General features: G+C 34.7%; 1 long non-coding RNA gene across 1 annotated transcript; it reads left to right on the forward strand.

Moving 5' to 3' along the window:
• Nucleotides 1-6244: 6244 nt before the first annotated feature.
• Nucleotides 6245-8770, forward strand: LOC112189786. The gene is made up of 3 exons (XR_002932088.2): nt 6245-6640; nt 7346-7416; nt 8718-8770. It is a non-coding gene; the product is annotated as an uncharacterized LOC112189786 (long non-coding RNA).
• The last annotated feature ends 1101 nt before the right edge of the window (nt 8771-9871 follow it).

Here is a 9871-nt window from a genome sequence, read left to right on the forward strand (position 1 = left end):
TGTGAAAAAATAAGAACGTGTAGTTAGCTAAAAAAAACTGTGTTGGACATTTTTTGGTGAGTTTTAGACAAATAATGTTTTTTGGTTCTAGTAAAAAGTTCTGGAGTTTGTTTCCACGGGTCAAAAATACATGCATATTTCGCTGTGTACTTAATCTCGCTTGTGAATGCACCATTACCCTCGCTTGCATAGGCATTGTTAGTCTCGCTTACAAGAGGCACTGTTTTGCATGGATACCACTAACATCACTACACATAAGCACGGAATCAAGCACCGTTAACCTCTATTAAATGAACATAGACATGCACACGGTGAGCCTGTCTTATCATGCACATGAACTGTACGTTGCTATTGGCTGTGTGTGCGTGAACATACCCACTGTTAAATCTCTAGCCTCCCTTGCAGACCGTCACAATTTAATGCTTCAAACCTTTAATTCTACGTTAATCGTGATCTTTGATTAAACAAAAGCACATAAAAAAAAAAAAAGAGATATTCATGGGCATTTTGTTTAATTTGATCAAATTGCAGGAAATTTCCTTTATGCCAGCCACTTATAATTGATTGGCAATTTTAAACAACATTGACTTATTGGGATTATCTAGATCGCGCGATCAAGGCATGCATGTGATGTACGTGTAATGAGAAAATGATGGAGGTTGCATGTGTCAGCTGCATCTTCCATTGATTGTTAGAAAATTTATTCATTATCATTAATCCTGTTCGAAAGTAGCTAGAGATCTAATATATTGTAGCTAGAGAAATGCCCACTTTCCATGTGTTGGCCAGTTGTCTACCATTGGCTTGCAATGTGGGAATATCTGTAATCTTCCATTTAATTAAGAAGAAGAAGAAGAATAAAAAAGGGAATCAGAAAAGAAAATTATAAAAAACACTTCCCACCTTGAGAAGGAATGTGATTCACTTGATCACTTCTTCCCAGAAGCTAACAAGTCCTAATTACGAATCTGTTTTCTTATATATGCAAGATGCATGGGAAACAATTAACGTACAATTTTAACATCAAATTATTTTTTTGAAATGTTATCATCAAATTATATATATACGAAAAATGTTGAAGTACGATTTGATCAGCTTTTATTATCTTCATCACGTAATAGAATCAAGGAAACAGCCCATTATCACTACTTTTCTCTTTTTTAATGGACTTGGCTGAGTTGACTATCTATACATTGTAGATTAACTGTGTGTATTTATCTCTAATGTGTGAAATAATGTGGCAGATAATTAATGTGTCTTTTCCAGATTATGTACACCGGGTAATACTCTAGTTAGATTATGTATGTTAGAGTGGGCAATAAGGGGAAAGAAGAAGCCCCTCAATTCAAGCTTCAGAAGCTCACTCTTCGACTAAGTTCAAGTCATCATCACGGTGGATAAGATTAGTATAGATTTTTAGGCACAAACCCTATCAAATTAGAATTTGAAAGTCAAACCTTTGAAACAAGTGCATATATTAAGTTCCCCAAATATATAATAGGGCAAGATAGATCCACCCCCTTTGGTTGGATTTTAGAGTAGTGATGGAGTTTCAAATTTTTTCTATTGAACAAGATTAAGATTGAAATGCGGTTTTTGTATAATTGTAACACAAATTTAATAGTCTCTTAAATAATCTATTTAGAACATTTTATAAACAGACAGCGCTCATCATCTAACAAATCACAAAAAGTAAAATTCTTACATGGTTAACTAAAAATTCGTTTGAGTACACTATCGCCTGTAGGTTTACAAATTTCTTCATGATAAAAATGACATATTTAATTTTATTCATCTTTATGTCCACGTTGTATATACTCAAAGAAAAATATTTATATGTTAATGATTCACTTCCAGACGTTAAAAAAAGGTATCAATTCTTTATCTCTCTTTCTTTTCAGGGATGGGGGTTTTGGGTGGTTGCTTTTGTGGTATAATTGCTTCATTGGTAAGGCAATACACTAAATGGGGTGGTATCTTTTGACTAGAATCATGGACATATTGGAGATTTGAACTTTAAGTTGGTCCAATCGTCGTCCTCCTCCTGCTACTTGGCTTTAACAGAAAGTGGGGATCGATATCGAGGGAGAATGAATTTGGTGAATAAGTTAGCTTGGGGAAGGGGAGCTTAATGGGGATTGATAGAGAAGTCGGAAAGCTACGTAAAAGGAGAAGGGCACCAGGCACCTGAGAAGGAACAATGCTTTTGAGATATGTTTTGTGTCATCGTCTTTGTGAATCAACCATGAGTTGTCGACCATGTAATTTCAACTATATCTATAATTTAATCTAGATTTCAAATGATAAAGGATAATTCTTATATTCACTCCTTAGGTAAACACCTTCATTCATCCCTTTCTTAATTAGCTAATTATGTTTGGACACACTTATACTTTTATTATAGAAAAAAAAAATTAACTTCAACACTCACACCCTTCATCAAATTAACATATATATATATATATATTCTATCATTCATAAAACCCAAATAGTCTAGTAATTAATACCGGGTTCCTAATTTAGTTAATTTGCTCTCATTTTGCACCAACCTATTTACATGTTTCTTCGATCTCCCTCACATGCTCTTACCCTCTGGCATTCAACTCAAGATCTAAAGCCCTTTCCTTTCTCTTCTTTTCAATGACATGAGTCCAATGCGCGAAATTCAAAGTCATATGGTCATCAGTTAGGTCCCACAGCCAAAACTAAATTTCAAGGTTGCAGGTGGAGTGTTAATTAAAGGGTTTAATTAGAAATTTAGAATAGATTGAAATTGGGTGTTTTATTTTAATACATCATTGGCTATATATCTACGAGATGGGTGAATGAGCATGTTTATCTTATGGGTGAACTTAAGAATTATTCATTAAATTCTTTGAAATGACACATTTACTTACTTGAAATGGATATGGAAATGAAATTAATGATTCCAGAGTATGAGAGTTCCTACGTTTATTACCCGTGCAATGCACGTGTTATTGTTGAAAGGAGGACAACGTGAAAGTTTTCTTTCTCACCCAATTCCTCAATTTTAAATCTGTTTTCTTTTTGTAGATTACCATAATAACCACTTGAGATTATTTTATTCTGAGTTTTTTTTTATTGTAAAGGGCATTTATGGCAAGTGAATCTTTTGACACCAAATTTTGGCTTCCATTTATATTAGAGTAGAGATATAAAAATATTGGAATGAGTGTGGGTCACACCTCGTTATCATGAATTGATTCATGAATAACCCTTATGGCAGGTTTACTTATTGGAAATGGAAGAAGGAAGACATATGTATGGGAAATGATTCCTAAATCCATACTCCCCCTTAGTTATCAAATTACCGGTTATTCAGGAATCGATTTCTGATAATGAGGTAAGACCGACACACATTCCAATACCTTTATATGTTAGTAAACGCAGGAACTCTCATACTCCCGAATCATTCCTTTCATTTAATTCCATTCTCATTTCAGTTAAGTAAACACTATCTTTAGTTTGATAACCAAAGGGGGCTATGGGTTTAAGAATCATTCCCATACAGATTTCTTTATTCTTTCATTCCCGTTATCTCCGATTCATGACTTTTTCCATTCCAAATAAGTAACGGGAAATTCATTTTATACCCAATTTTCATAAGAAATAGTAGGAAAACCCACCCACATTTTTCTCCCAAATATGCCAATTAGGATACATATTATATCCTTATTTTTTCCAATATTACACAAGTTGCCACTAATAGTCAAAATCATCTAGCAAATATTATGGAATTTGATTGACGTCATTGTTGGTATTACCTTCACTTTCGGTTTTATCAGTACTTAATATTAGGTGTTTACATTTATCTCATTATTATCATATAATGATGAATATTTGGTATGTTTCTTCCTATATATAGAAGCTAGTGAATTCATTTGTCAGTTTTTATTTGGATGGATACCTTTCACAAAGTTGCGTATGATTTCAAAGGACGATTTCAAACAACCTATTCATGAGGTTTATTTCATCATTTTCTTATGAGTTAGAGACTTTCTTTCACATAGGTACATATATCATATTCGTAATTCAAATTACTTATTCATAAGATTTATTTAGTATTATGTTAATCTCTTGATTTTGTGTAAAGCTTGAATTGGATGGATTTTTAGTAATTAGAAATTTTAACCTATGAATCTGGTACAAAAGTTAGTTTCATTCCTTCAAAATAGAATCGTTGTTTCTAGTTACCTGATACTTAGATTGCATTAATATGTCATACCTATTATTTAGATGTCTGTTTTTGTAGTTTTAAATTAGTTGTATTACTCTATATCATAGGTTGTTTCTGTCCATAAGCTATAGTATTGGCAATTAATATACCTATAATTTAAATAATATATTTCGGATATATGTATGTAAATCCTAATAGAGTTTTACCTTTGAAATAGGTTTATGAAGGTACTTTGCAATTGTATAATGAATCACAACATGCAGAGCACTAATAGTTGGGAGATTTTTGAAAACTACATTGCAAAGTTCTAATCGAGATGACAGATGAAGTGTTATAATGTTCTTTATATTAGGTTTGAAAATGTAAAGTTTATATTTCAATTGTAAGAATAAATTTAAAATTGTTTATTTCAATACTGGATGAACATCATTTACAGTTGTACTCATTGTCCCTAGTTCAATAAATTTTTAGGTTTATTCATTAAAAAAGAATTTTTATATTTAAATTACCTTGATGTTAGAAAGAAACTTCTTAATATTGTAAAGTTCAATTTCAATTGTAAAACAATCAATGATAAATGAGTTTGCTAAATTATAGTGTAAAAATTCCTGCACGTTCAAAATTATTCAGTGTGGCCAAAATCTACAGTTACACATAACTATTATGTGGTTCTGGACCACCCTATACAATCCTGACATCTATGTGGAGAAAAATGTATCGGCGAAAAAAAATTCTTAAAGCAATCATTCTACATCTAGTACATTTTACATGGGCTAATTACATTAACTCAACCATTTAAAAAAAATTAATGAATATGGAATGATTGTATAACTACACCTATTAGAATGGAGAAGCAAAATAACATACCTCAATGAGAGGATGTTTAATCATGTCGAGAAAGAGAAATATCTATATAATGGGAATATAACACAATCTGATTATACACAAACATATTTACTAAAAATAGCAAATATATAGATCACATCAGAAAGGAAGAAATATAGGGTAATTAAGGCAATTAATCTTTTTAAATAAGAGAAAAATCAAGGATTAAATTGATTGTATTAAATTCAAATTTTATGTTTATATAACTGATGTCATATTTGAATTCAAAAAATAGTCGACAGCTATATTTGATGAATATTTTATTTATTCAATAAAAATGGCAAAAATAGTCAAACTGAAAGATATGAAAAATCTTAATTATAGATTTTAAACCTATAAGGAAGGTTCAATTATGTGAATTGGGTGTAGATTGAATGAAGGGTCCTTGACCCAAAGTACCAAAATGAACTAAAGTGGGATCCAAACAACAAGTTTGTATTCCCAATAACCCAATTTGAAACAAAATGACAATTTGGCCCTTAATCAAATTAATAAACCCCTTGATATATATATATATATATATATATATATATATATATATCTCTCTCTCTCTCTCTCTCCACCCTGCAAAGCCTCAACGCCAACTCTGCCTACTACTAGACTCCAGCAGCCCACCACGGCTTCGTCACCAGTGACTAGCTCGCATAGGCTCAAATCGCCGTGGCTGAAACCCCAACGAACATGGGTCAGTTATCACCGTCGTCGACTCTCTCTCTCTCTCTCCCTCCCTCCCTCCCTCCCTCCCTCCCGTCTTGCCGCCGTCGTTACGTGGTCTTAGTTTCAGCAACAACAACCTCGAGTTTTCCAGAAACAGTGTAACACCCCGAAAAATCCAAATTAATTTTCGAGGACATTTTAGAATGATTTCATAGTCATGGAAGATTGTACGAAGCTTGGAGAAGTGTGGAAGTAGTTCGATCGATTTTATTTTGAAATCGTACGTATTTAGGGGCGTCTCAAAAATCGACTTTTTATACGTACAAAATTTGGGAAAACTTCCTTCAAGAAAGTTGTAGAGCTCGTCGATACGATCGTGTGCATATACAGAACGCAAAAATCGGAGTTCGTATGAATTAGTTATGATTTTTTAAAGATATTTCCAATTTGGTATAAATTTCCAAAATTGGAAATTTCCATTTTCATTTTCCCCGGTTTCCATTTCGGGAAACCCCAGTTTCTCTCTCTCTCTCCCCGCGTCCGAAACAGGCCGAAACAGAGCAATGCTTTCCGGCCACAGTTCTCCGCCCTCCGGCCACCAAACGACGCCAGACCACCTCCCTTGCCTTCGCCTCGACTCCCTGCAGCTGCTGGACGTGGTGGTTTCCACCGGCACGTCCTGAAAACCGGCGAACCAGCGGTGTTCCGATCCGAGCTCAAAACGGAGTCAACTCCGATATCTCTTGATTCCGACCACCAATCTTCAAGTTTCTTGGCTTTTTGAACTCGCCTCAGCCTTCTTATCAAACCCCAAGAAGGATCGCTCAAGTGGTGGACGTTTTCGAGCTCGTCGGAGCCTCGTCGGAAAACTGGACAAATCCGGCCACCTAGACTGTTTAGGTATTTTTCGACCCTTTCCGATCATTTTCAGACTTCATGCTAGTTATGAAAGTTGTTCAGCTTGATGAGAGGAAGAGGAGCAGCAAGGCCCCGACACCATTGGCGGTGGTCGGCGACGGATCTGCCTTTTTTTCTGCGGCCCTTTTCCAGCCACATCCGGGGGTCAAAAATGTGATTTCGTTACAGTTTTAGATTCTACGTTTCGATACGATCATTTGCATATATAATTCATAATTTTTGGATATCGTATGATTTAGTTATGAATTTTTACGGTTTCGATCGATTTCGATAATCCAATTAATGTTTTTCGAAGATCGGATCGTCCGATGGACTTGTAGTTTTGATATGTTGATCGTATGACTGTCCCAGTGACTTTGTGAGGTCACGGGCGAAGATCCGACCGTTGGATCTTCGTATAATTGTGAATTAGGGTTTTGGAAGGCGATTCATGAGAATCCGACCGTTGGATTTTCTTGAAATTTTGTGGAGATGTTTATAAGGATGATTCAGGAAGATCCGACCGTTGGATCTTCGTGATATTTTTGGAGGATGATCCTAAGGGCGATCCGTGAGGATCCGACCGTTGGATCATCATATAATTTCAATCTGACCGTTGGATCATCTTTATTTTAGAATCCGACCGATGGATCGTCTTTATTTTTATTTATGAGTTAGTTGGCTAAGTTATGATCATATTGGATTTAGGTGATTGACGGTCTTCCTTGGTGAGCGGTTGTAGCGTGTTTTGTAAAATTGAAGACGCAGCGGGATTAGAGGTGAGTAAACCTCACGCGGTTCATATTACGAACCGAGTACTTTTAATTAATTTACTTGTCGTAATTGTGTGAAAATATTTATGGAATAAATATTTATTTTAAATCATATGGACTTGATCAACTACGGTCCATAGGTAAGTAAAATGATTTTATTATACAAATGAATTTCACGGTTTTTATACTTGAACTATAGTTGGTATTAGTGGTCATTCCTGAGCGGATGATTACGTATATATATATTTACGTGAAATATATATGTTGATTGATGTGTGATTGGTATGATGAAATGATTGAGAATTGATTGGATATTATTCAAGCTATTAATCTCCTATTTAATTGTTGAATAATGAAATGTTGATCATGTGATGTGAAAGTTATTTTATATGGCCAATTATGAATATGTGGAAATTATTTTAAGAAGAAAAGATTTGTCTTGAAATAATATGTCTCTTTATATGGGTGTACATATACATTTATACAATCTAAAACTTATAAAGATTGTATGTGGTGAAATTGATTATGGCTGAAAAATATAATTATGAAGCCGGGTGATTACAACAACCCCGTGCTTAAGTGAATTGCTTGTAAAAGTGTTTTGATGTTGTGATGACGATTAAGCTATGGGCCCTAGTCCCTACAGATAGTGCACTATTATACTCTTAGGAAGGGTTGTACTTTGAGTATACATACTTTGGAGGGTGTCCTTGGTATGCTGAGGCTTACCCATGCTTTGGTATTATGGACCCTAGCATGTGGATTCCCGTGCTTTGGTATTATGAACCCTAGCACGCGGATTTATGATTTGATACCAGTCAACCTGGTTTTCCCGTGTTTTGGTATTATGGACCCTAACACGTGGATTTGTGACTTGTTACCAGTCAATCTGAAAATTCACTAAAAAGAGAAGGTGTTATGTGAAATTGATCAAATATTTATCCATGATATATTTGAAATATGTGAAGGTGTTATGTGAAATTGATCAAATATCTATCCATGATATATTTTGAATATGTGAGGGTGTTGGTAAAAAGAAAATCAAGCATGCATTGCTTTAATGTTATTTCACATATTAATGATGCAATATTTGTTGATTGAGTTTTAAAAGAGAGTATCGAAAAATCCTACTTTTATGATTATATGATTTTTGGAGTTATCTTGTGAGTGTGTTGATTGTTTATTTGAGTTATAATAATTGTAATTTAAATAAATAAACAGTTCTTTCTTGTTTACTCACGAGCTTTGCAAAAAGCTTATCGGGTTTGGTGTTGTTGCAATCCCGGTACACTATTCAAATTGTGTAGCGGGTAGTGTCACAGGTCAGGAGAATCAGGGCAGTGATCGTGCGGTTTAGAAAATTAGTATTAGATTTACAACATTTGTTTTGTGAGGAGAATTTTACTCATTGAGTTTTACAATTTGATTTGGTGAGAGTGTGCTGTAATAAGTAGCTTGAGGATTTGGTTTATGTAATATCAAGAGGTGTAATTAGTGGTTGTTTCTGAGAGAAAAATTCAGAACATATTTGTATTGTTTTTAGTCATGTTCCGGATTTGAATCCTTATTTCAAAATTCGGGGTGTGATAAACAGCTATGGATCTTCCTATGCATTCTTCTTGTTCTTCGTGCTCCCTGTGTCGCTTTACAAAGAGAGAGCTTCGAATCACAGAGAGCATGGCCTCTAAGAGCGCTACGAGATCGAGCTCAGCGGCTGATTTGTACATACAGAGCTTGATTTGTTTGACTTCCAAGACTGATACGAAAGCATGATTTCCAAAATAAACACAGAAGAGTGTAATACCCCGAAAAATCTAAATTAAATTTTGTGGATTTGTATAATTGATTTCACGGTATTAAGAGCGAGTACGAAGTTTGGAGAAGTTGTGGAAATAGTTCGAACGATTTTATTTTTGAAATCGAAAGTATTTAGGGGAATCTCAAAAAGTGGCTTTTTATATGTACCGAATTTGGGAAAATTTACTTCATGAAAGTTGTAGAGCTCGTCGATACGATCGCGTGCATATGTGGAACGTAATATTCGGAGTTCGTATGAATAAGTTATGAATATTTGAAATTTGGAAATTTTCTATAAATAGAGAAAAATTTCTGATTTTTCATTAAGGACGAAACAATCAAATTTTGCGGAATAGTCCCTCAGCCCTCTCTGTTCTCTCTCCTCTCCATCGTGATTTTCTTCTTTTTTCTGGGCTCTTTTGTCCGGCCATATCTCCCTCCATAGACCTCCGATCGACTTGATTCCACAAGCAATTTCATTCGCCTTGAAGTCAGTTAAAACTTCCTAGAAGACATCAAAGTGAGAAAAGAACCGTGGAAGGCGCTAGGAGGCCGAGAAGCTGCACAGCTCGAGCTGGAATTCGCCGATGCTGCTCTTCCTTCACCGGCCGATATCTCTCTCATCCGACCTCGAATCGAGTTGATTCCAAAAAGGATTTTTCTG

The sequence above is a fragment of the Rosa chinensis genome, chromosome 2, assembly GCF_002994745.2.
Source record: "Rosa chinensis cultivar Old Blush chromosome 2, RchiOBHm-V2, whole genome shotgun sequence".
Lineage (NCBI taxonomy): Eukaryota > Viridiplantae > Streptophyta > Magnoliopsida > Rosales > Rosaceae > Rosa > Rosa chinensis.